At 54.6% G+C, this 26813-nt stretch overlaps 1 protein-coding gene across 7 annotated transcripts in view; it reads left to right on the top strand.

The window, feature by feature from the left end:
* The window catches only part of AHDC1 (AT-hook DNA binding motif containing 1), a 64958-nt gene extending 57659 nt beyond the window's left edge, over positions 1-7299 (top strand). For 6 of the 7 annotated variants that reach the window (XR_005719146.1, XM_040229720.1, XM_040229724.1 and 3 more), the window contains one exon: positions 6658-7299. The gene's annotated coding sequence lies outside the window, so the exon portion shown is untranslated. Of the gene's footprint in view, positions 1-5165 lie in introns of all 7 variants that reach the window. The other variant, XM_040229726.1, reaches the window with a different exon arrangement.
* Positions 7300-26813: the final 19514 nt, after the last annotated feature.

The following is a 26813-nucleotide window of genomic DNA, read 5'->3' as shown; positions in this document are numbered from 1 at the left end:
CCATGCCCCTGATCCCCCACCCGCAAGATGACGGAGTGGTTGGATGCTCCCCACAGCTCTGTCTGGGTCTGACATTTTAAATGGATTTTGAGGTTCTGTGAAAGAAGCTGCATCTAAGCTCAACCTTGAAGGATAGGCAAGATGTGGACACACAAGAGACTGGGGGAAGGGCGGTTCCAGGCAGAGGGAGCTGTGGGCAGGGGCAGGTCACATCCCAGTGTGAGTGAGAAGAAGAAAGCTGGGAGGAACCCGAGCGGGGAATGTGGGCCCTGACTGTCTGGGATCTGAGCTGACAGAGGGGGAGGGGGGCGGGGGGCGCCCAGGCCGGCAAACATCTCTAGTCCCTTAGATGGAACGCAGAGCCAGACAGACTGGCTCCGCCTTGGGCCCTCACAGCTGAAGATCAGCCCCTTCTAGACCCTGGGGACAGACTGCGAGGGTGGGAAGGGCCCCTCCAAGGTGTTCAGGGATCTCGAGTCCCCCCCCTCCTCCCCATTCCCTCTTGGGTCTGGACCTGAGGCCAAGAGAAATGTCACAGGTCCTCCAAGGTTATACCAGCTGGGGCAGGAAGCAGCTTCCAAGGCCACCAGTCAGCCAGGGTCAGCAGGCATGCCCGGACCTGGGCCAGGCCCTGGCCGCTCTGGGCTTTGTCTCTCCCTGTCTTGAAACCTCAAGAGGTCACCTGATCTTGCCTCTGGCCCTGAGCAAGAGGCCCACACCTCAGGGGTCAGGCAGGCTTGCCCGGACTCCTCTCCCTACTGGTGCTGTCCTCTCTCCTGGCCTATCTCTCACCTCTCCTGCAGCCATTTTGAGGCCTTCTTGTTCTGAGCCCTTATTTCCTGGAAATGTAATCTCTCTGTGAGTATGCCCTTTCAGGCCCCTCCTCTCCCATCTCCCCGCATCCCTGCGGACCCAGAAGAACCCAGGGAGGCTGGAGGGTGGTGGCTGGGAACAGGCCTGTGGGTGCAGACAGGCCTCTGTGCAGAGCCTGATTCCATCCCTTCCCAGCCATGTGACCTGGTGAGTCATGTCACCTCACTGAGTCTCTTGTGAGAATTAAATGAGATTAGCCGTGAAGCACTTAGCCCAGTCCCTGGCACCAGGAAGCACGTAATCAGTGGTTGGTAGATGAGTGAATAACATACCTCCTCGCAGTCTGCGTGAGTCACACACCTCTGACCCTTTTCTCCAAGCTCAGGACTCTTGTAGCCAGCCCTCCTTCACCTGCTTTCCCCGCATCCCTCCTGGGAAGGAGCTTGTATTCTAGTGTAGGTTTTGGGCCTTTGGGTTTAGGAAACTGTGAAATGCCACCTGGTTACATGCCTTAACAGTGGGGCTGAGTCCTCCCTGGGGGGGTCCAGAGTCAAGGTGAGTCACAGGTCCCACCCCAGCGGACCTAAAGCCTGATGGGCAATAGGACCCAGACTGCTGCGTGATCCAGGTCGGCCGGAAACTCTCCACATAGTTACCCACACCAGTTCTCTCTCTCAGTCCAGATCATCTGAAAAAGATTTCCTGTCACTTTGTCATCTCTCTTTGGCTACCATAGTGCCCTCAGTTGGTGCCGGAGGGCAGGAGAAAGTAGGTTAATTCTGGGTTCAGCCCACACAAATGAACCACCTAGCCTGAGCCAGGCATTGCGTGTGGTACTAAAGGAGCCACTGAACAAGATGAGCAGTGTCCTGCCCTCATGGAGTTTGCAGCCTTTAAGCAGGTGTTCATTACAAGCATCCATGTGGGCATCACTCACCAAGGGAGGGACTGAGACGCTCCCACCAGACATACCAGAGACCACCCTCTTGAACCAGGGGCAGGACTGGCAGGAAGAGCTTCCGGTGAGGGGCAGGGCAGCAAAATGAGTCTTGAACAAACTCGAGGCTTCGGAAGCTATAACCTTGGGTCAGCCCAGCCAGCACCTGGCAGGTCTCTGCCCCAATATCTGTCCTCCCCCGGAGCCCATACCCCCGCTGTGGCTGCCAAATATCCTTCAGGTTTGTGGGATGCTGTGTCTGGACAGCTCCCCACTCCCGAATATTTACTGGATGAATTGATTCAGACATATCTGCTCTTGTGGCTTCATTGCGTAACACCTTCTGATTGCATTCTCAGCCCTTCAGCCTCCTATCCTGGTGTTCTAGGCATTCGAGGCCACTTCTTCAGCCCCGACTTCCTGCTCGCACAGCCTCCCTTCCCAGCCCTAGACTGGGGTCTGGAGAGCTTTCCAGGCCCCTCCCCAGCGTGCCTGCACCTTTGCGTTGGCTGTTCCCTGGCCTGGGGTGCCCTTTCCTAGCCATCATCCATCTCCCACCTGTCAGGTCCTATCTTTCACTCAGACACTGCCTCCTCCAAGAAGCTTTCCAGGATCCTTCCCAGGCGCAGTTAATCTGCAGCCCTTTATGTAGCTGTGACAGCTCTTCCCGGGAATGACTTCCTCACTGCACCATCAGCTCCTTTAGGCGGGTTGCTCATTTCTGTGCACTGTCCCCTCGGTGTCTCATCGTGTCTGGGACACTGCAGGGGTCAGGGTTCCCCCCCTCACCGACCTTGAGTCAAAGAAGGGCTTGTAGACTAGGCAGAACTATGAGAGAACGGGTTAGGCCTCGGGGAACGGACATGAGCTGGTTTCTCTCAACCCCGCTGTTACCAGATACGCTCCCAAGGATGAAGCAAGGGTGGGGTGTGTAAATGAACCAGTTCCAACTCTCGTGGCTCCTAGAGTTCTCCAAGTGCAGCCCCTCCAAGTTTGTAGAGAGGAAGAGGGACTCGCCCAGCCACCCAAGCAGGAAATCACAAAACAAAGAGCCAGAAAGGACCCTTGGGGTCACCCAGGTCCATGTTCTTGCCACTTCTCAGCTTCCATTTAGTTGCATGCCCAACATATTACCTGTGGGTGACACCTGACCTGGCACAGGCATCTCCCTTTGGAAAGAGAGGGAGGGGTGTTAGGGGGACACGTATAGCCTCCTCTCAGGAGTAAGGAGGTAAGGAGTGTGAGGCTCCAAGAGGTGAGAGAGACACACAAAGTCGCACAAGCTGGGTGGGCAGCCATGGGTGTAAACCCCGCTTGGTCTCACTAGCATTCCTCTGTGTGCCCAGTAGCGGGGGGAAGCAAGGGAGGGTCCCCAAAGAGGGAATGACTGGCAGAACTAGGGTTTAAGGAATGCCTCTGGTCACTGGTGGGTGGATTTTGAAAAACTCTGGGGCAGGGAGAGCCACACTCACCCACGCCACAGCCTGCCCACCCCCAGTTGGAAGCTTCATCCCTCATAGATGTCTGGGTCCTGCCTACCTGAGAGTATCCGCATCTGCCAGGAGTGTTCTGGGTCTCAGGTTAGCAGTATCCTCTCCACATTTAAGGGACTCGCAGGCCTGACTTTGCCTGAAAAACCTCAAGGGATGGATCACCTTTGGGTAGCCTGGTTTGTCTCTGACCCTTTGTCTTTGGCACATTATCTCAGTGCCTAAAGATCTTCCCCCATTCCCTGTTCAACCCCCTTATTTTGCATAGAAACTGAAGCCCAGAGAGGGCAAGGACTTGACCTAGGTCACACAGCAGATTGGTCTCAAATTCTCACGCACTCTTTGCCTTCTGTTCCACTGTAGTATAAGATGTTGAAACCCCCCCTTTCTGGAGGGTAGAGACTTGAAGCTGGGGCTATATTTTAGACTACCTCTCTGCTGGTTTGCTTGAGTGAATGCACAAACACGTGCTCCTTTTGCTGGGGAGAGCAGGTCTCTTTGGACAACCTGATTTATCCATGGTCTTCAGCATGTTAAATTCCTGCTCAACTCAGCTCTCTCTTGGTGCCCCCAGTGCCAGCCGCCACTGACAGGCAGAGGACACTGAGAGACCTAGCTCCACAGACTAGGTAAAACTGCTGGAGTATTGGGCTCCGTGGAATATAGCTCTGCAGCCCTTCGTTATGGAGGTACTAAAAGGTTAAGTCTCGTGAACAACGGCCCGTGTCCTGGGGCACTAGCCACGTGCAGGCATCGGGGATGCCCAGGAGGAGCTCGGAAGGGAATGACAAGTGCCCCAGTAGCTATGGTAACGGTGGTCTGAGGAGGCGTCTGGAGGTGTGCAAGACCTGAGCTGGACCTTGACTTCCCCATCGGACGTAGACCGGTCACAGCTATGTCACTCAGTCCGTATATACCATTGACCCCAGCGTGTGCTGGGCACCCTGCTCAGCAGTGAGTTGGAAGAGTCAGTCTCCCACCAAAGCTGGGTGAAGTGTGTTCCCTGAGCCCCCCAGGGCTTCTCTTGCCGTACCCCCATCTCCCTGCCTTGTTATCCCCTGGTTTGCGGGTCTGCTTTGCTTCCTTCTCTGCTCTGTGAGCCCCTCCTGAGCAGGAACCAGATCCATCTTCCTCTGCCTTGTCCCCAGTTCGCAGCACTGGGCCGCCTGGCCCAGCAGCATTGGTTCTGGGCTGGGGTGAGTCGCGCCTAGTGAGGTCAGGGTTCTACACGGCCATAGCACTCTGCCTTCCTGGCTCAGGAGCCTCTGGTTTTGATTCTCTCCCCATCCCCCACCCCCCACCATCCCCCAGATTCTGGCCAAGTCATGAAAGCTGGGGAGGGTGGTGGGAGGAGGAAGGTGAGACAGCGGTGGCTTAGCAGAGGGTGAGAAAGCCTCCCTGCTGCCTGGCCGCTGGCACCACGGGAATGGTTCTGGCAGGAGCTGCCTGCTGGGCTGAGATCACCATGGAGACCTGGCTTGGAGAGGGTCACTGGCAGTGGCTAAGGGCTGGAGGGGGGCGGGGGCGACAGGGATTTGTGCAGAGGCTCCCAGCCTGCCCTGGGGCCCTTAGGGGAAGCAGGGGAGGCTGGGGTTCAGTACAGTTTGCTTGTTAAGTGGTTTGGAGCTGCTCGTCCTGAATCTCCCCCTCACTTGTCACCCCAGTACACCATATCTGTCACCCCAACGGCCATTCCTTAGCTTGGCAGCTGTTCTTCAACTGCAGTAAAGCTGTCTTACAGATAGATGCCCCCAGCCCTCCAGCAGAACCTGCGCCCCCCCACCCGTTTATCACTCCCCTAACTGGAGAACTGGCACCCACCCCAACTGCACCCCAGGTCCCCACCTCCCCAGTTGTGATACAGCTGTCACCCTAACAACACACCTCTTACCCCTACGGCTAATTTTCCATCCTTCTCTCACCAGCAGGAGACCTGACAGCCTAGCAGAGATACAGCTCCTGCCCTCCCACTCACGTCTCTGCAAGCCACCTGGGCTGATGCACCAGGATGGGATTCTGTTCCACCTCCCAGGGGTCCACCTGGCTCCCCTGGCCCTTGAGGGGAGTCCTGGCAAGTCTAGCCTCAGGACAAAAGTCTTCCCCGGGGCTGACTGCCCGGCAGACAGCAGTCGGGGCTGAGCAGAATTTAAATGTGGCCCCACTGGAAAGGGAAGCCAAGAAAGAGGACAAGAGAGGAAAGGCTTTCAGTGGTTGCTGGTTCTATGGGGGGAGGGTGTCGCCGGGGAGGAGGGTGGATGGCTCCCTGAGGAGTCTCAGAAGGTGGTTCTAGCACCTCCCATGCCTGCCCATTAATTTCAGTGGCATGGCCACTCACCAAGTATAGGAGATGCGAATTTTAGGGTTCTGAGAAGACAGAGCCCCAGAAGAGCCAGGATAGTAACTAGAGATCTTGAGAATATCACCTCTTTTCCACTGGACATCTTCCTGCTCACCCCAGCAAAGCTGGGGGTCTGGATGGGAAATCAGGTCCCCAGAGCCCTGCAAACGTAATTAGGACCATCTAGGGAAGTGGGTGACTTCATATCTCTAGTGTCTGATGATTGTAGGGACTGGGGGAGTTTCTGAGCTTCCGGAAGGCAGGGGCTGCAGACAACACAGATGCTATTGTGTTGTCTTCTGTTTTTCTTTATTCCGACAGACTTCCTCATCACCTCACCTCTGTAAGGAACAGAATGGCAGTGGTAGGGAATGGGGAGAAGGTTGGATTTGGAAGAAATTAAAGCCACAGTTCACACCTGTGCTGTGCTAGGGCCTTGTCTTCCCATTATGTCATTCCTCAGAACATCATCAGTAGGAGGAATTACTAAACTTACTGTTACATTAGGAAATGGAGACTTGGAGAGCCTAGCTGGTCCAAGCCCGAAGAGGATAATGACTCCTGCTAATTAGTATCACTTACGATGCATTTATGGACCAGCCGTAATCTGCCTCGAAACACTGAATCTTCCCAGCAAATACACAGGATAGTTCTGTTATCCCCTTTTTACAGATGAGTAAACTGAGGCCCACAGAGATCCACTGACTTGCCCAAGGTCATAGAGCTATGAAATGGAGGTGCTAGCATTTGAGCTCAGCTGTGTCTGACTCAGGAGCTCAAGTTCTTAGCAGGTTGCTCTGCCTGAAACTCCACCTTCTCATCCAGCCCATCCTTTTTCCCTCAGTGGTGTGGGCCTTGGGCACACACCTATTTTACCAGTGGGGAAATTGAGCTCAGAGCAGGCCAGAAGCAGGCCAGTTTCATGAGCGGGGCCGTTTGGAATTTTCTGGGAGAAGGAACAAAGCAGTTCACTTCTGGGTGAATTGGGTGGGGGGTCCTGCTCTTAGACTCCCTGTTCCTAGAGCTCAGGGTCTGTCCCTGCCACTGAGTTTTGCCTCTTCTCTTGTGTTTCTTTGCAGCTTTCAGAAAACCAACGCCAAGACCCCTCCCAGCGTCCACATCGTCCTCCTCTGCCTGCCCTTCTGCCTCCTGCCGCCCCCCCCACCCCGCACCCCCTGCAGCCCTGCCCCCTGCTCCCACCCCTCCCTGCCCACCTCCTCCACGCAGAAGCCGAAGGTGAGCCCTTTCTGCACAAAACCAGCAATTGTAAATACTTTTTAAAAATGTACAAAACTTAAAAAAACAAAACACAGTTTTAGAAAAAGACAAAAAAAAGAGAGAGAGAGAGCGCGCGCGAGTGTGCAAGAGGTTGCGAGCGGGGCCTCACGGTGTCCAGAGCCCCTGCAAGTATGCACTGAGAAATTTATCTACAGGTCGTTTGACAAAAATGAACAATATCCTATTTATTGTATATACTGTTTTATTATAAATCGTGGATTGTATATTGCATTCTGTAAACCTGCTGTGGTCCCGTGGTGTGCAAATTCGCATGGTGGGGGGGAGGGAGAAGAACCTCTTGCGGGAGCTTTTTTTTTTTCTTTCTTATTTTTCACTCTTTTGGGTTTTCTCTTCTGTTGTTGTTGTTGTTTTCTGTTGGCAGGACACACCCAAAGATCCAAGTTTGTATTAAAAAGAAATGAAAAAAAGCAAAAAAAAAAAAACAAAAAAACAAAAAAACAACCTCGTGTCTTGTGAAAGGGGATGAATGAGGGTGGACAGAATGGAAGGGGTGACAGCCGGGGGTCATCACCATCCACCGGGTCCCTGGAGAACTTGAAATGTCTCCGCCATGTTCCCTCCCTCAGAGTTCTTCCTTCTGCCTGAGAGCAGTGTCACTTTTGCATCTGGGCCCCTCTCTTTGCACACCAGGCCTTGGGTCTCCCCTGCCTCTGGGCTCTTTGGTCTTAGCCCCAAAGTTTTCTAGGCCCTGCTGCATTCTGACCCAGGTCCAGGCAGTCTGCCTTTTAGAGCTTCATTTTGATTTAGGTCCTGAGTCTACCCTGATTCTGAGACCCCTATTCTCCCATGAGCCCTAGGTTTCCTCTCCCTGAGGATCCCCCATTATAAACCAGGTCTTGGGTGCCCCCCTGCTTCTCAACCCCCTCACTCCATCCTCAGCCCTGGGTCTCTGACCCTAGCCCCTTCATTTGTCCTGTGTCCCCCTAGCCTTTGGGCCCCACAGTTATATTCCAGTTCAGGATACTTGTCTTTGAGATACTCAGTCCATCCTAAGGGCAAGAACCCTTGTGGTTCACCCCCTTTTCCCACAAGGACTGGAGTATCCTGTTTATGTGTCTCCTGTTTACCCCAGGGCCTGGGTCGTCTTTGTTTCTAGCACCCGCCCTTCCCCACTTTTTTGCCCCAACACACCTTCACCTGCCTATGCAAACTGCAGGGTTTGACTAGGCCAGTGACCCCAATTCTTCTGCCTTCCCCTGTCTTTCCACCCTGAACCCCAAATGCCAGGTCTGAATTTCCTCCCAGCTTCTGTAAACTTTGGAAAAAGAAAACTAATCCTGAGCCTATTGCTGGTGGACCTGGCAGGGTGAGCTGTCCCACCCCCTGACCTTGACAAGCTCTTGGCTGCCCTTGATGACCAAATAATGCCCACATTGGGCTGCCTGGTCCTGAGCAGACAGCTTTTCCCATAGCCCCAGTTTATGTCTGTTGAGGCTCAAGGTGACCCCCAAGGGACAGCTCCGTACCACCTGCCCCCCTCCCCACCCAAGCAGCATGGCCCAGGCATTGGGAGAGTCAGAGGAACCCTCGATCTGGGAGAAGAAGATAGACCCCCAACTTCTGGGCATCCCTGTCTGAAAGAAGACACCAGAGGGTTCAGACAGGGGCAAGGAACAGCCCCTAAAACCTCAGTCTCGTGGTGGATATGAAGGTTCATTCTCCCACCAAGCCTCCCTCCTTTGCAGTCCCAAGACTCCCCCTCCTGCAGTGAGGGCCCAGGCATCAGGCTGCAATGGGGTGGGACTGGCAGGGGTGGTAAGACCTGGTGAGGGTTTCATGGAGGCCGAGACCAGGGTGCGAGGCCGAAGAACCCAGGGAGTTCCCAAAGGAGGAAAGAGCCAGGGGATGGAAGCTGCACGTGGCTAGATCCAAGTGGAGTAGACACTTGTCTGTCTGGGGAGGAAAGAAAGCTTTCACGAAGTCATCCCAGGGCTGGGGGCCGATCGGGGGGCAGGCTGGTTGGAAGGGGTGGGTGGCCTCAAAGGGACCAGCGGGGGAAGCCTTGAGATGTTTGTTTTCAGCCCCAAGAGTCGCCTGCAGGGAGAAAATGAGTATGTTCATCGTTCTTCGGCTGCTGAGGAAGCAGAGGAGACCTAGGGAGGCTGTCCAGGTGGGGCAGGCTGGGTAGAGGGTGGGGCCCCGTTGAGGAGGGCTGAGGGCCGGGAGTGGGTGGGGGTGCTGTGGGGGAAGGGGGTAACAGGATTATTCGGTGGAAGGCATTGTTGGGGCTCTGAGAGAGGAAGGACACAGAAGGGTGGTGTGCCCAGGAATTGGGGTGGGGGTGGGGAGGGGTGACCCAGGAAGGAAATAGGAGTTGAGGGAGGTAATTATAGCCCAGCAAGGGGGCTCTGTAACTCGAAGAGGGCTCTGTAGGAGGGGTGAGGTTTCACTGAAAAGAGAGGGGCGCCCAGAGAGGGATGGAACCCAGAGAAGGCCTTGTGGTTTCCGGGATGGGCGGGAGGCTGGGGGAGGAGGACAGGGGCTCCTTGAAAGGTGAAAAGGAGGCTCCTGGAGCTCAGGAAGGGGAGGGGTCTCAGTCTAGGGTCTGTGGCTTAGTCCAGGCTGAGGAGGGCGGGACCTGAGGTGTATTTGGAGAGCAGACTGGGGGGAGCTCCCAGGGCCAAGGGCACAGCCCTTGGCATGGAAGGTTCTCTTGGCCCTTGGGCCCTCGGGCTTCTGAAGGAAGGGAAGCAGAGACCCTGCTCAGAAGTTTGGCCCTTCACAGCCACCGTCCCACACCTGACCCCGCAATACATCAAGGCAACTTGGCTCCTAGGTATTTGGATTTTGCCACTGTTTATTAAGCCCCTCCTCAGGACAATCTTTGAGGTAGAAAAAAATACTCAGCTCATTTACAGATGGGAAGACAGGTTCAGAGAAACAAAGTAACCTGTCCCAAGATCCCACAGGAGGTGGCAGAAGTAGGTTGACCGAGAGTCTGACTCTGAACCATTGCTTTTTCATAACAAAGGGGAAAAAGTCTTGCTTATAAAATTCATCCCCAAATTCATCCATTCTGTGATTAAAATTTTAAATGATAGAAGTAAGATCAAGAAATAATTACATAACATTATATACTAGTTACTGTTCTAAACTAGATCTATAAAATCATTTTGTCTCCATGACAATCCCATGAGGCTTTATTGTAGTGATTATCAGCCCCATTTTACAGACAAGAAACTCAGGTACAGAGAGGTCATTTACAAAGACATCTCAATGAGGACACCAGGGTTGAAACCCAAGCAATCTCCTTCAGGAGTCTGCTTCACTATACTGTTCAAAGTGAAAACCCACACTACCCCCATTCTTGGTAATAATCCTTACGTCAACATTTTCAAGCCCATTCATCTAGATCAGTGGTTCTCACCCCACAGAGATTTTATCTCTTGGCCTGGGTGGGGCCTGGGCATGGGGATTTTTAAAAGCTCCCCAGGTGGTTCTAATGTGCAGCCAAAGTTGAGAACATTGAATCTCACTATTGTGCTGAATGTTTGCACACAAGCAGCCACCTGTGTGCACACACCTATATTTAACGTGTTGTCCTAGGTGTGCATAAAATGCTTTGTGTGTACACTAGGATACCCGTCTGTTTTTCACTGTATGACTGGTTGTAAACTACCATGGGTTCTCTCAGTGACTGTTAGAAACACTATGTGAACACATTCATTCAACCAATATTTCTCACGCATCTACAAGATTCCAGGAACTGCCCAGGCACCTGGGGCTACAACAGAGAACTAGACAGGTGGGGTTCCTGCCTTTGTGTGTATGGTCTGCTGGAACTGACAAATTTGTTCTTAGGTCTTTCCCTGTGGGTGGCGTGTTGGGAACCCCTCAGGGGTTGCTGAAGGACGAATGGCAGGCTGGGGGAACTTAAGAAGGTTCCCCCAGCTGTATGCTTGGTGGATCTTCTGGCCCTGTGTATAGATGTGTAGAGAGAGGGAGACTGAGGGCATGTTTCCAGGTGTTAATGAGTGTGGCTGGCTGTGTGGCATGTGTATAAAGGTGTACATGATCTGGGGCAGTGAAAATGCAGACAACAGTGTGTGTGTGAGGGGGGAGGTGTGTGTGTGCCTGTGCCCTTGTGTATCTGTTTCAGCGTGTGGTTGTGTCTGCCCTCTTTGTGCCTGTGTGCTTGTATGTTCCTTAAGGGTGTGTGTGTGTGTATTTGTGTCCGTGTGTATGCCCGTGGCCCTGGGAGGGCCGAGTGCAATTGTAGGCACCGGCCAAGAATAGCACACAGATGGTAGCACATGCACACTGGAGCACTCGTGTGCATGTGCACACGCACACACACACACACACACACACACACACACAGCCAGCTGCTGCAAGGAGGAGGCTGGCTTCCAGTCCTAGGGCACAAACTCCCAGGGCCAAGAGAATTCTGCTTTGGGTGTGTGGAGGAGGCACAGCTGGGGCTGGAAACTCTAGGGTGGGAGGAAGGGAGGGAGAGAGGGAGGGAGGCTGGGGAGCCACATCCTTGATCTCTGGTCTGTTTCAGCAGTTCCGGACTTGGTGCTCTGGGTCTCTGTGTGACTCTGGGTCTCTCTAATGTCTGAATCTTGGATCTCTGTTGCTCTCTTCTGGGTTTTGGGCTCTGAGGCTGATCACATGACTCTAGGTCACCACCTCTGCAGCCTGCTTGCCTCTCTGTGTCCTCTTCCAAGTCTCTGTCTCTATGTCTGCCTCTGTCTCCGTGTCCTTCCTTGTCCTTGCCAGGTGGGAGGAGGGGGCCCAGTGCTCAGGGAGCAGGTGTTGGCTCATTCAGGCAGCAGGGAGTGAAGTTGAGAAGGGCACAGAGCCAGGAGCTCCTGGACACACAGTCACACTCCAGGACACAAACTCAGGGCACTTACAGGAACACACGATGACATACATGGAGAAGTAGGTTCTGGAGGACATACACACAGGTACACAGTTCAGCACACAGCCTCGCCCCACCACACACAAGGATGCCAAACACCGAGAGTCACGTGCAAAGAAATCACACATACACATGTACTCATCTAGGCACACCAGGATATACAGTCACAGGCACATGGCATTCTTCCAGAGGAAAACCCAGGGCCATGGGCATACACACGGACATAAACACACACACACACACACACACCCCTTAAGGAACATACAGGCGTACAGGCACAAAGAGGGCACACAGCCACACGCTGAAACACAGATACACAAAGGCACAGGCACACACTCAGTTACGCTGGGGCAGTCACACTCAGAGCCACAATCAGGAGTAAGAAGGCAAATGAGCACAGACAGGCAAATACCCTCAAGGACAACCAGACACAGAGGCACAACAGGCGCGCCGAGGGGCACACCCAGGCACAAGCAGAGCATCCTCAGGTACACTCCCCCCCCACTCCAGGCTCACTCTGGAGCACCTGGGGATACGCCCACAGGCGGCGGGCGCGGGGACCCGGCGGCCCAGCGCACCTGGCGCCCACGGCTCGCCCCCGGGAGCCCCCAGGCGCCCTGAGTGTGCGTGCCCGTGCGAGCGTGCCCGGCCCGTGCGAGCGTGCCCGGCCCGCGTGCGCGGCCACCTGTGGGAGGAGAGGTGCGCTCTGCGCCCGGGGCGGCCTGGCCGGCGGGGCGCGGGGGGAGCGGTTGCCATGGAGCACAGAGCGCGACCGCATACTAATGGGGCGGCCACGGGCGCTGCCCCCTGCCCGGCGGCCTGCTCCCTCCGCCCACTCCTTCCTCCGGCTCAGCCAGAGTCGCCCCTGCCCCGCGGCTAGGCCCGCGCACCCCAATCCGAGAGCCAACGCACCCAGCCAGCCTGGGGCCTGGGGCGGTCGGGAGGCCCGGGGATGGGAGGGGGGCGCTGCGGGACCCCCAGAGGAGGCCCAGGCCGGGTGAAAGGCAGCGGGGCGCTGCGGGGGCTGCCTGGCCTGGGCACGGGCACCAAACGGGCATTGGCAGCTGGGAGCGCAGGTGCTGTCTTGGAAACGGGGGTGGGGGGTAGCTAGGAGGGGGTGGCTTTCCTGGGAGAGGGGGGAAATAAAGGGAGAATTTAACCCTTTCGTTGCCAGAGGGTCCTCCAACCAGTCTTCCCCAGGCTTGACGGGGAGGGGGAGGGGACTTGACCAATCGCTAATACGGTCTGCACCCCTCACTTTCCATCTGCTTCCAGCATCTCTCCAGTTATGGCAGGGGGCATCAGTTACCTTCCCTCCAGTCCTGCCCTTGTCTGACGGGTGAGGAGGGAGGGAGCGTGGAGGAGTGTGCTGAGGACTGGGGGCCAGAGGACGGCGGCACCAGAAGGGTTACACCTCCCCACACCTTAATCCCAGTCCCAGAGCCCCCCTTTCACGCAGCCTTGACCCCCTACCCTCTCAACCCCGCTGTTTTAATTGGCATGGAGGGGGCGTGGCCGTATCCTGGGGTGGGGGGGAGCCGGCAGAGGGTTTGCAGGTAGAGGCAGTGGGAGGTGGGGGCTTAATAGAGGGGGGGAGCCAGGCGGTTGCCTAGCAACCCCACAGCTGTCTGTTGACCTAGAAGAAGCTGCGCTGTCTTGACACAGCTGGTGTTTACATGTAACCGAGGCTCTGGCTTACCGCTTGCTCGGAGGAAAGCTGAGGCAGTGCCCTGGTGGCAGCCTGGCCTCGGCTCCCGGCTGTGGTGGGCTCCGTGCCTGGTTCCTGCCTGCCCTCCTTACTTCAGCTCCCACCTCAAGTCCAACGGGAGAGAGAGTGGGAGGACAGATCTCAGAGCTGGAGGCACTGGGGCTGGGGACAACTGATAGACACACACACACACACACACACACACATACATGGCACAAAACCCGAGGCCTTCAACACAGAAATGGTGGGAGACTGAAAAAGGACTGAGGGACAGAGGTGCTCAGTTTGTGCACAGATTTCAACCCCCACAGACAACTCCAGCATTTGCAGGAATGCATGGACACACAGACCCACGAAATCAAGCTGACAGCAGGCACACACACCGGCACAGAGGTGCCTGTTGACAAAATGACGTCCAGGCAGACACACGGAAACAGAGTCATCAGATGGCGGACATCCCAACATGCAGACACACTCGCGGATCTCTTGGTTCAGAGGACAAACAGACACCGACCATCTGATAGAGACACACACTCCAGCACACTGCCACGCCGAATTCTCCATGTGGTAACACCGGCAGCTATCACACCACCACAGTCCATTCCAGCCTAGGGTTTGCAGGTCTGCATTATGAAAGAAACCCAGCCTCACATACAGAGGAACATTCACACAGGGGAACACCCAACTCCCCAAACTTTCATTGATTGCCTACAAGGTTTAAGGCAGGCAGCTGCTGACAGCACGGACGTAAGCGAAGACACACCCAGGAGCCTAACATGTGACGGGACACAGGTCCCTGAAGAACCACGGGCCCTGACATGTCCCGCCCGCACCCACAGAAACACATGCCGGCCTAGGGTGTGAGCCGAGCTGAGACTCCTCCCTGCCCACAAGCCCTGAGTAGCAGCAGATGTTCCTTGGGGTCAGAGGGCCCTAGTGGCTCCAGGACCAGCTCCAGATGAACCCACACAGCCTAGGCTGTACCCTTGACCCTCAGCCCTAGGGAGGAAACAGCATCAGCTTCTTCCCTGGGAGCCCCCTACCCAGGCTGAGGGGGAAAAATATAGCCCATCCCCAGAACCCCTGGTTGGAAGCCCTGTCCTCCCAAGTCCCCACCTGGACTGACAGAGGAGACATGGTCCTGCCCACAGCAGCCCTGGTCAGATGGAGGCTGTATCTCCCTCCCAGGCAGCTCTGGACGCTACAGACACAGACACACACACACCCCAGCATGTGGCAGCTCCCAGGAGGTTCTGGAGGGCTTCCTGACAGAGGTGAGCCTGGGGCCTGGTTTGGGAGTCCAAGAGGGAAGAAGGAGGGGGTGTGCTGAGGAGGGCCTCCTTATCTCACCCCACACCCACCCCTCACCCAGCGGTTCCTCCTCCCCCCAGGGCCCGAGGGGCCTGCTGGGGCCCCACAGCCCCATCAGCCCAACCAGTGAGCAGGAGGAGGAGAATGGATATTTTTAGCTTCTCTGCCACTGACATTTCGCAGCAGGCGACCTGGGGTGAAGCTGAGTGAGTGCTGAAGGCTGGGAGAAGCCGCCAGCGCCTTCCCGCCCCTGTGCACATGCACACACAACTGTGCACACACACAGACACATCCCCCAACACTCCCAACACTCACCGAAGGGACACAGCTTCAGGTACACAAGTTATGTGTGGATCTAGACATACACACACACGCGCACACCTGCACACACACTCAGTTCACAAGCCACTTTAGCCTAAAACTGCGCACACCTGGATGACACCAAAATGTTCCTGTTCATACACCCAGATACACGCACACACAGTTCAGACATACAACACATTTCCCACACATAGCCGAGCATGCGCCCATTCGCTCATCATTTAGTCGAGAAATAGGATTTAATGCCTACTGTGTTAGGCACTATTCTAAACACAAAAGGTACCATGAAGAAAACAGACCAAAATTCCAGCCTCACGAAGTTTACATTCTGGTGGGGGAATGTTTGACCATAAATAGACAAAGTACCATTTCAAGAACCACACATTGAACCCAATCCCCCAAAATGTACAACCACATATGTGAACAGCTCCCTCACATTCATTGTCCCACAAATACACATAACTGCACACGCCACCCTTAGTCAAGACTCACACACACCACTCCACCTTGTACCTCAAAACAATCACAGATGTGTACACAGCTGCACTCATATGCAATTATACACTTCACATATAAATATGCAAACACGATACACACACATAAATCCAGCCACACACACACTACGCATAGCCATAATTTACTTACCTGCATACACAGGATACAGCCTCCACAACAGCATGTAAATGCAAGGTCACACAGCCTCCTCCACATACCCGAATGTACTTACACACACACACGTGCACACAACCTCAGGGTAAAATTCCTCTTCCTGCCTAGAGCACACACACACATGTACACATTCCCACAATCCTTCCCCTACCCAGGGAAGTCCAAGCCTGTGTGCCTGTGTTCACAGGTGTACATACAGTGTCTTATCACACTCACAATGTCGCATACACACCTAACTCCCAAGCTCCAAAGAGGCCACACACCCAGGTTCACACCCACCCCATTTTCTCTTAAGGTGAGTCTAGTCACAGCACACCACACGTGCGCCTGGAATTCTGCCCCCAAGATTCCAACCCTACTGACCCCAGGGTTTAGAGGGTTGACTCCAGGCCTTAGAGAAACCCAGCTAGGGGCAGGACTCCCTCAGAGCTCAGAGTCTGCCCTTGGTGCCCAGGCTGGAGGTGGAGCCAGGAAAGTTTAAGCTTCTCAGATCTGCCACCAGGCCCCTCCCCACTTTGCTCTCCTCCACACCTCCCTCACTTCCTCCTTAAAAAAAAAAAAAAAATTTATTTGGTTGCATCAGCTCTTAGGGCATGTGGGATCTAGTTCCCTGACCAAGGACCCCTGCATTGAAAGCACAGAGTCTTAGCCAGTGGACCACCAGGGAAGTCCCCTCCATCTCTTCTGAGTTCCTTTCCTTCTCTTTCTCCATCTCCCCATCCCAGTAGCCCTTGGCCCAGAACCAAACTCTCCTTTTCTCTTCCAGGTTCTGCTGCCCCAGAGGGTATTGGCGCCCTTGTGATAAACAGACGGACTATCAAGCAGACACATCACTTGGGACAAAAAAACCAAAGCAAAAGCCAGAGGTCATTGTCGTATCCTGAAGAACTAGGAGGGAGAAACAGCTCAGTGGGAAGGCTAGGATAGGATGGACTGGCCCCTGGGCCAGCACGCATAGCAGACACACTAGGCAGAGGGGCAGCTGTGGATTCCAGTTCTGACTCTGCTGTGTTACCCTGGATCCGTTGCTGCCCCTCTCTGGGTCGCTCTTCTGCTTCTAACAAAGAGAAAGCTGCCGTTGGTGATTTCTGAGGCAACCAAAATTCTCAAAGACTCTGCAGCAGTTGTATAACAGGGAGGGGGCCCGGGAGCCTTGGGAGTCTGATTAGAGTAATAAGAGGCCCCTCCTCAGGGGCTGCCCCACCCCTGCAGCCTCCTCCCCCTTCTAGGCCTGGGCTCTCCCCTGGGTTGAAGCACCTGAGGCCAACAGCACCCCCTGCCCCCTAGTGCCTATAAACACATGTGCTCCTCTAAGCCTGAGCCATGTGTTTCGCCCTCTCTGGACCTTAGGCTTTCCAGGCTTGTGTATTTAGGGGCTCACATTTGGGCTCTGTGCCGGTGAGCCAGTCTATGTGTGCACTGTCTGTCTGTCTGTCCAGCTGCCAGCAGCCTTCAGGCGCCAGGAGGAGAGGTGGGGGCGGGGAGGGAGGTAGCGTTGACAAGATCCAATGTCTGGCTTTCCCTCCTGGAAACCCCGAGCTGGGGCTGGCCCCCCCTTCCCTTCCTGTCTCTCTCGCTCAAGCACGTCCCTTCTAAGAGCCCCTCTCTGCAGACACCCCCAGTGGAACCAAGCCCAGATTTGCTGCCAAGAAGGCCGACATTTCTTCGACTTGCCACGTTAAAGGGGCCTGCACAGGCACGCACTCAAACCATCCCCCCCATGTCCTCCTCCTGTGCACATTCAGACGACCCGAAACACACAAAGACACGGTTGGACACAGCGGCCACCTGTGCACACAGGAGGTAGCGCATGGAGCGCATCTGACCCCGGGCTCACAGACAAGTACAAACACAGCCATGTGCTCCCCCCTTCCTACGCTCAGCTTACCACAGACCCCGAAGCACGCCATTTCCAGCACGCGGTGCTCACAGACACGCATAAACACAGTCACACACAGGGCCTTGCCGAGCAGAGAAACAAGTGCAAACCCGTAGCGCATTGTCTCCTTGCACCGCACAGCCGCCACACCACCACGGCTGCTGCGGCCCCTGTGGATGCAACCCCAGGAACACAACACCCAGGCCGCCCATTCTCTGCACACACAGCCCAGCAATCGACAATCACACACGGTCATCCTCTGCGTGACCAGAGAGAACCATGCTTGCAAAGCCTGCCGGGCACGGAGAGACACTCCGTGCCCACGCCCTGGACATTTGGGCCAGCCTTCTCTGTTCCACAGTGTCTTCCTGGGACCTGCCTCAAATCCCAGCTGCAAGCATCCCTCTGGTGTGCACACACAGTCACTGTCCCCCGGGCAAACACAGAGGAGCTCAGACTCACAATATCATCGTTATCCTCTTGGACACGATAACAAATTCACAGGGGGTCAATACACCCAGACACGAGGTGAGTACACAGACTCAGACATGAGGTGAGTACACAGACGGACACATGTGCCGAGCCTTTTATCCACACACCAATTCCTTGTCACTAACAGTTGTCATCTTGTTGTCTTCCCTCGTGCTTACACAAACAACGCAGTGGTACTCACCCCCCTGCCCCGTGTCTCACAATCCAGCACAGACTCACCACACACAGCATCGCCTGTGCACACTGAGGCAAACGTAGACTCACACCAATCACCCCCAACATCCCCCCCACGCTTGCACACACAAGCATGCACGCAGCCACGGAGACCCAGCTATCTGAAGCTCACACACAGACACACCAGCCCTAGGCCCGCAGCCCCAGTCGCCTGGCCTCCCTGTCTTGGCTGGTGAGGGTGGGGAAGGACTGGGAAGATTGGGGGCTGGCTCAGCCCTTGTTCCCTCCCTCCGCCGGCTGGCTCGCTTCTTCCTGTCTGGCAGAGTCAGCCAGCCGAGCCCCAGCTCCAGCAGCCCTGGCTGTTCTGGGCACACTCTCTCGGCGGGCTGGTCTCGGCTGATGCCGTAGCAGCAGCAGCAGCAGCAGGGGCGAGAAGGCTGCGGGCGGCTGCCAACGTGGCAGACGGCGGGCAGGGCGGCAGGAAGGAAGCTGGGCCCATTCTGCGCCCACTCACTGGGGGAGACAAAAGCCAAGGGGGCTGGATGAGTAGGCAAGGCAGCTGGGCAGGGGGACTTCGTGCCCAGCCCGGGCTCTGGGCCTACATTGGCCCCAAACCCACTGGGTGACCTTGGAGAACTTGCTCCCCTTCTCTGATCCTGTTTCCTCCTCCTTCAGTGAGTGAACAGTCTGCTCTGGATGCTTCTTCCAGCTCCCAAACCTTGTATCCAATGCAGGGCCGAGAACTCAGGGGAGGGAGAGGTAGCTTCACTCCGTGGCCTCGGGCTAGTCCCTTCCCCTTTCAGACACTTAGCTTTTCAGTCCAGCAGTTAAAAAATCCCTCCCCTCTGTACTGCTGACACCGTTGACAGTACGTTTTCATTCTACAAAGGTAGCAGCATTTTCCAGATAAGAAGACTAAGGTTTAGGGAGGTCAAATGATGCACCCTGAATATGGCAGGACTGGGACAGCAGCTCAAGGCTTCTGATTTAGTCTCTAAAATCGATGTTGCCTCCTTTATCTTCCAGACATCCCACACCCTCCCTGGTATCCTGGCTGCCCCTCTGAGGCCCTCCCACCCATCGTCTTACCCTCCCAAAGGGGCCCTGAGCACCCCCCGCCAACCTCCCAGAGCCACCTGGTTCTGCCCTGGGGAGTCAGGGTGCAAAGGCCAGACAGGCCTCCCACCAGCATTCCAGCTGCCACTGGGAACACAGCTGTCAGCAGGGCCAAGAGAGCCAAAAGTCACCTCCCAAACAGGCCCACATAATTGGTACATTGTCAGCTCAGAAACAGAGCTTCTCTGGGCTCTTGGGCAAGCCCCGGTCCTCTCTGGGCCTTGGTTTCTTCATCTGGCTGCAGTGCATTGGACTAGATGATTTCCAAGGGCCCTCTCAGCTTGGAATGTTGCCTGGGGAATGACTGGGGGAGGCAGCTGTGGCAAGGTCCAGGCAGCTGTGGGTGGGCCTCAGGTATCTGACCCAAGGAATCTGGCCTCTGCCTCACCTGCTTGCTGGGGTCACAGCTGGGCCCTCTCCCACATCTTTGCAGGATGGCTGGGTAGACAGACAGATGGACAAAGGTATGAAGGAGAGCGGCAGGGGAGGAAGGGGGAAGGAGACCCTCAAGCAGTGCTCCAGGGGCTGAGCACCCCCTGTGGAGGGAGGAGGACAAAAGGTGGAGGGAGCCCCACCCCCAACCCTCCTGGCCTCCTTTGTTTACTGGACAAACTCCTGCTGCTTACTCTGCCCAACAGGGCAATCTGTGGGGAAGACAAAGGTGGGATACACGCTTACCTGCGTGGGGTGAATGCTGTGGTATCAGTCCTGGGGGCCAGGGAGGAGACACCCAGCTCAGCTGTGGGAGTGAAGAAAGGCCTCTAGGAGTTGGAGGGTTCACAGGTACTGTGATCAGCCTCCCAGGACACATCAGAGTAAGCCCAGAGATGTGTGTGCCTTTCAATGTGAGTCTATGTGGGGTGCAATTACTATCCCATTTTACAGATGGGGAGGTCAATGCTCAGAGATGGCAAGACGGAGCCAGGCCTTACATCCTGGCCTGCCTGACTGCAAAGCCAGAGTTGTTTTTGTTTGTGTGTGTGTGTGTGTGTGTGTGTGTGTGTGCACGCGCGCGCTATGCCACACAGCCTCCCGAAGGAGTGAATTGCTAATGGTGGCATTTCAGATTTCAGATGTAGTGACAGCAAACTAGAGAAGAGGTTCTGGACAGATGGTTCCCAATCGGGTCCCTGCCTCAGGCTAGCAGAGCAAAGGTTTGTTAGGGCAGGCGAAGCGCCCTGTCCATTCCTCTCCTGTGTGAGATGTAGGCCGGTCCCCCCCACATACTCCCTTCACCATCCCCCTGTAGCCCTTTGGCCCTGCCTGGGTGACCTGCATGAGCTCAGCTTCCCAGCAGCTCAGCGGAGGAGGCAGCCAGGGCAGAAGGCTGCCTCTGCCCTCTCCCTGCTTGGCAGTGCCAAGGGAGGTGGGGCCGTGGAGGGTGGAGGGGGTGCCTCCCAGCCACCAGACCTCTAGTCTTGTCCCCCAACTCGGGCACCCCTGGGGTGTGCTGTGGCGGACCAGGCTGGGACAGGTGGTGCCGGGCTGGGGCACGCTGGTCAGGCCCGTCCCCGTTGCTGCAGCCTTGTTGAGCTGCCATTAACAAGTGGCCGGAGGTTGCCTTGTCTCCATGGAGACCAGACAGTCAGTGCGGCTCTGGGGTGAGGGCCGTGATTAGTGAGTGTCAGCTTTGCCAGCCCTGCTCTTCCCACCACCCGCCTGCCTCTGGGCTCAGAGACAACAGGCCTGGAAGGGGGTGGGAAGGATGGGGAGGGGGCTCTGGGGCCCCCACAGGCATGGGGGCTTCCAAGCCTGGCCCTAGGTACTGTCTTTGTCTCAATTCCTCCCCCTTCCCTCCCCAATCCCTCTTCCACACTGCCCCCAGGGCGAGCTTCCTAAAACAAGCTGAATCCTGACCCTGCCTCGCTTAAGAACTTTCTATGGCTCCCCATTTCTTGGAGGCCAAGAGTTAAATTCCTTATCATGGCATTCAAGGCCTGCCTTCCTTCTTTCCTTCACTTATTCCTACCAAAAAAAAATCTTGTTTTGAGCACCTACTGTGTTTCAGGAAGCCTGCCAGGTACAACGTGGTCCACGCAATAAGGTGACAGAGGATCTTCCCATCTATTGAGAAAAACGCACTACAAACAAAATACAAATCAATAGATACCTGATGACAGCTCTGCGGAGGGCTGGAAGGGCACGGAGCGGGTATGCTGGTAGACAGTAATCTATAGGGGGCCAGCCTGCTTAGGGGGGCTCACAGTGGCCTTTCTGAGGAGGCAACGTTTTGACCAAGTCACAGACATTGATGGAGACCCAGCAGTGGGGAGGGCATTCCGGGGAGCAGCCAGCCCTGGGGGCCCATCTTCCGCCCTGGCCCGCCCCTCCCCTCCTACTTCTAACCCCACCCATGTTTCCTCTCTTGGTGAAAGGCAGCAGGCTATCAGAGGGAGAAACCTCTGAGTTATCGCCAACTCTTTCTTTTTCACCCTGTGCTCACTTCTCATCAATCGTGCGTCTTGTCAATGCTTCTCGCTCCTCACTGCACTGCAGGCCCCATCATTTTCACTTGACTCTCACACCTGCCCCCTAACGGGCTTGTCCCTTCACTCACAGGTTCCGTCTTTCCTCTGCTCAGGGTTGAGCGCCCCCTATGTGCCGGGCCTGGTGGTCCCTGAGTAGGTGGTCGCTCAACCAGAGTTTAGTCCCCAAGAGAAGACCTAATCTAGGCCTGGCCAGGGGGATGCCCAGGAGGGCTTCCAAGAGGAAGCGTGGCTAGACAGAGACCAGAGGGAGGACAAGGAATTAGCCCACGAAGGGAGAGGGGAAGACATTCTATGCAGAGGAGGGGGCTTGGGGGCAGTCAGGAAGGAAGAGGTCAGGGCCTGATCTGCAGGCTGCTGGGGAAGCTCCTGGGGGACTTTAGTCCCCGGGGCACATGCTCAGATCCGCTCCGACATCCAGTCTCTCCCCTTCCGGTTCATGCTCCATCCACACTACAGTTAGAATCATCTTCCTAAAATAGGCACAATCATGTCCCTTCCCAGCTCTTAAAGGCCTGCTCTGTCCCCGGCCCTTTAAAGTCCAAACTCGGGCAGCAAGGCACTGGAGGCTCTTGAAACTGCCTGTCCAGCCTCATTTCCAATCACTCTTCCCAGCTGACTCTGCCCAGCCACACCCAAACAGGTCATATCCTCCTGGTCTCTGGGGCCTTGTCCCTGGCATGCCTTCCCCCACTTCTCCAGGTGAAGTCATCCTTCAGAGCCCAACTCAGATGTCCCCACCTCCAAGAAGCCTCTCCTGATTCCTGTGGCCCAACAAAAATAGATTTCTCCTCTCCGCCCCCATTTCACTTATTTACAGACAGCTAATAGTCATCGGATGCTTCTTTCTATATGCTAAAGTGAAAGTCACTCAGTGGTGTCCGACTCTTTGTGACCCCAGGGACTATACAGTCCATGAAATTCTCCAGGTCAGAATACTGGAGTGGGGAGCCATTCCCTTCTCCAGGGGATCTTCCCAACCTAGGGATCGAACCCAGGTCTGCCACATTGCAGGCAGATTCTTTACCAGCTGAGCCAGAGGGGAAGTCCTTCTATATACTAGACTTTATATATGTAAGCATTTCATGTTCATGATATTATTTCATCCTCATGGACATCTTAAAAAAATATATCATCTCCATTTTACACACATGAAACTGAGGCTTGGAAAAGTTAGGTGACTTGCCCCATTTCTGAAGGTAATAAGAGAGAGAGCTGAGGCTCAAACCCAGAAAGCTGGGGGCTGCAGTTCAGTGCTTACTCCTTAGTCCACCTTGCCCTATAAGGTTTCTAGCCATGCCTCTGTCTTCCTTTGGAGACTAGGGACCTTGAGACCCTGATTCATCCAGGGTCCCCAGGGCCGAGCATATGGCTCTACGTATGGAAGAGGTGTGGAAATGTCTGTAGACAGAATAAATAATTTTAGTAAGAAAGCTACTACTGGGTCTTTCCTGGTGGTCCAGTGGTTAAGAACCACCTTGCAATGCAGTGGACCTGAGTTTGATCCCTAGTCGGGGAACTGAGATACCACATGCTGCGGGATGTGCCACAGCTAGAGATTGGCCACAACTAAAGAGTACCCCGTGTGGCAACAAAAGATCCCACGTGCTGCAACTAAGACCCAACATGGCCAAAAAAAAAAAGTATGCTACTAGAGGGCGGTGAGCGGGCTCACAGGCAGGTTTCTGAGGGTAAATCAAACTGTTTTATCCTGAGTGGATCTGGTCATCATTCTGGGGCCACACCATGCCCAGTCTAAATCTGGCCCCTGGTCCAGCCCCAGCTGGTCACCAAGGTGCTGGTGACCTTGGGATTCCTATCCTTTGGCTGGCAGCCCCTTTGGGATAAGACAGATCCAGCTTTGAATCTCCGCTGTGCCCCTAGATATAGCTCTGTGAGCCCCAGGTAAGTGACTTTACCTCTCTGAGCCTCAGTTTCTTCATCTTCAAAATGGGCTCAATAGTGCCTGCTTTTCAGGGCTGTTGTGAAGATAATGGATAGCAGGATAATGGATATTTCCCAAGGGACTACTACAGGCTTTGTCATTTCTTCTTAATTAGTTTGATCTTTAGGCCCAGGCAACCAGGGAAATAGGAACCCTCACATTTCAGAGGGTCTACTTTTAGCCTCCTCTACTGGCTCCTTCCCTCACCGAGTAAGGAGTCAGAGAGTTCAAGAGGCCATGCCCACCTGAAGCCCACCTCCACCCCCTCTAGACTACTCTGGGTACCCAGATCCTAGAAGCCTTTGAACTAGGTCCCAGAGCCTGAATGGTCCTAGCCTAGACCAAACCCCACTGCCAGGGTAGATTCCTAGGCCTTTGAGCTGGCCACGGAGCAGCTGTTTGCTGGGGACCTATGAACAGAGCTTGAACAGGCTGATGGTGAGGCAGGGAGGGGATGTGAGACAAAGGTTTCCAGTGTACTCTCTTCTTAGGGGTCAGCTCATCCTGACTAATATTCACATATGACCTGAAAGGCAGGCATTATTAGCACCGTTTTAAAGATAAAAAAACTGAGGCTTGGACTAGAGGAACGACTTAAAAGTCTGTTTGTTTTGCTGCCTCGGAGGTGGCAGTGATTTATATCTAAATACTTTATACCCACTGCCTCATTTAATCCTCACAACAACCCTATGCTTTAAGTAATATGATCATTCCACTTTACAGATGAGGAAGCTGAGGCACAGAAGGGTTAAGGGATTTGCCTCAGGTCACACAGCCCACAAGCGGCAGAGCTGGGAGCTGAACCCTGGCAATCAAGCTCTTAACTCTAGGCTCTGCTGCCTATTACCATTTGCAGAGGTAGAACTCAGTGCCTTAACTTGGCTCCCAATCACTCTGCCTCAGTCATCTGTCTGAGGCACGGGCTTCAGGGGAGATGCTCTGAGTGCCCCCTGGTTGTAAAGCCAGGAAGAGGCAGAAATGAGATCCAAGCTGAAGGGAGGGCCCTGTGGAAGGAGCTGGACTCTGCTTTTTATTCAGCTCCAGGATAGCTGGGCAGGGCTCTGGGGGACAGCTCCAAAAGACACCCCTCTAGCCTGAGCTCACAGCCATGCCCTCCTTTGCAGCCTGAGGCCTGAGAAGATGGCGCTTTCCCAGGGCTGAGGCAGAGGCAACAGCCCCCGGCCCCGCCCCCACCTTCCCCTTCAGGACTCAGCTGTGGGGCAGCTGCCCAAGCTCCCGCCTCGCCCACTCCCTGGCCAAGCTGCTGCTCTGTGGTCACCTGGACCCAATTTCCTCCTTCCTGCCTCCTCCCATCTCTGGGAAGCACCCTGGACTGCCCTGCCAATTTCCAAAGGCTTCTCCCCAAAGAAGCCATCTCTGTCTTCCCTTACTGCCACTCCCAGGTCTCCTACCCCTACTGGGAACACTCCAACTCCTCCCCTCCAGCCCCACACGTAGAGAGAATCACTTGGACCATCAGCCCATTTTCCACTTGGTTCCTGGCTGAACACTGGGTCCCCCGGCCGGACTGCGCGTTCTCTTCGCTAGGGTGGTTATCATATTGTGTGCTTTCCTCTCCCCCCATGGTGCCTGGCAAGGGAGGAGCCCGGAGCCAGTTTCCTGTGCCCCAGGAACTGAAACTTGGTGCTCAGAGGCCTGGAGCCAGCATCACCACTTGTCAAGCTTTGGAGGCCAACCAACTCTTCATTTTAAGTGAAGAAAGCAAGGAGACCCAGGGACGGGAAGGAATTGCCCTGGGTCACCCAGAGGCCAGGCTTGGACTCAGACCTAGCTCTTCTGAATCTTAGGCCCAGACTCCTGATGCTCCATCTGGATCAAGTTTCTAATCCTTCCAGGCATGAGAAGGCATAAGACCAAAATCAATCGCCCCTGACAATATATTGTCAGAACCTGAGGGGTTTATTCTGCCTCAAATGCTGTATCTGGAAAAGTCCCAAAGGGATTATTATCCAACCTCCTTCCATCCCCTCAACCCACCCATTTTATAAACAAGCAAACTGAGACCCAGAAAGCAGAAGGACCTCCCCAAGGTCACAATGAACTGGAGCTAGAGCTGAGATCGGGTTCCACGTCTAATTCTTCGCAGGAGAATTAACCATCACCAACTAATTCATTCATTCAAAATTTTTGAGAGCTTAATAATGCCAAGCTCTGTGCTGAGTACTAAGAATATAAGGGTGAAAAAAGACAGCCATAGCTGGATGAGATATGCAGGGACTGCTGGGTACAGAAAATGTTTAGTGTCATGGTGGTCTGGGTACTGGTTACATGGTGTTTTCCATTTGTGAAAATTTATCAAGCTGCATATTTCGATATGCGCGGTTTTCAGAATGTCTATTTCAATACAAAGTTTTTAAAGAAGACCTTTACAGGCACTGAGTTCCGAGAGCTACACTATGCAAGAGGAGATGAGATGTTAAACAACTAATTACACAAATAATTGTTTAATTACGATTGTGACAAGTGCTACAATAAAATAGAGGGTGCTCTGGGCTTTGGTATGGGAAGAACTGATCTAGTCTTGGAGCAGTCAAAGAAGTCTTCTCAGAGGAGGTGAGGGATAAGCTGAACTGTCAAAAATGAGCAGGAGAAACTTCCCTGGTGTTCCAGCGGTTAAGAATTTGCCTTCCAGTGCAGGGTACATGGGTTCAATCTCTGGTCAGGGAACTAAGATCCCGCATGCCATGGGGTAATTAAGCCCACACCCCACAACAAGAAAAGCCCAGGCACTGCAGGGAGAAGCCCTTGTAGCACAGCTAGAGAAAGCCTGCATGCCGCAACGAAAGACCCCGCGTACCACAATAAAGATCAAGTGCAGCCAAAAGACTGAAAAAAAGATGAGTAGGAATTAGAGCAGGAGTGAGTCTCAGGCCCTACCTGACAACACACCACGATGAATCAGGGACCTAAATGTGAAAGCTAACACTATAAACTCCTGCTGCTGCTG

This window comes from Oryx dammah, unplaced genomic scaffold, assembly GCF_014754425.2.
Source record: "Oryx dammah isolate SB20612 unplaced genomic scaffold, SCBI_Odam_1.1 HiC_scaffold_27, whole genome shotgun sequence".
NCBI classification, from domain to species: Eukaryota; Metazoa; Chordata; class Mammalia; order Artiodactyla; family Bovidae; genus Oryx; species Oryx dammah.
The sequence above is the reverse complement of the archived record's forward strand: the minus strand, read 5'-3'. Positions and strand labels throughout refer to the sequence as shown.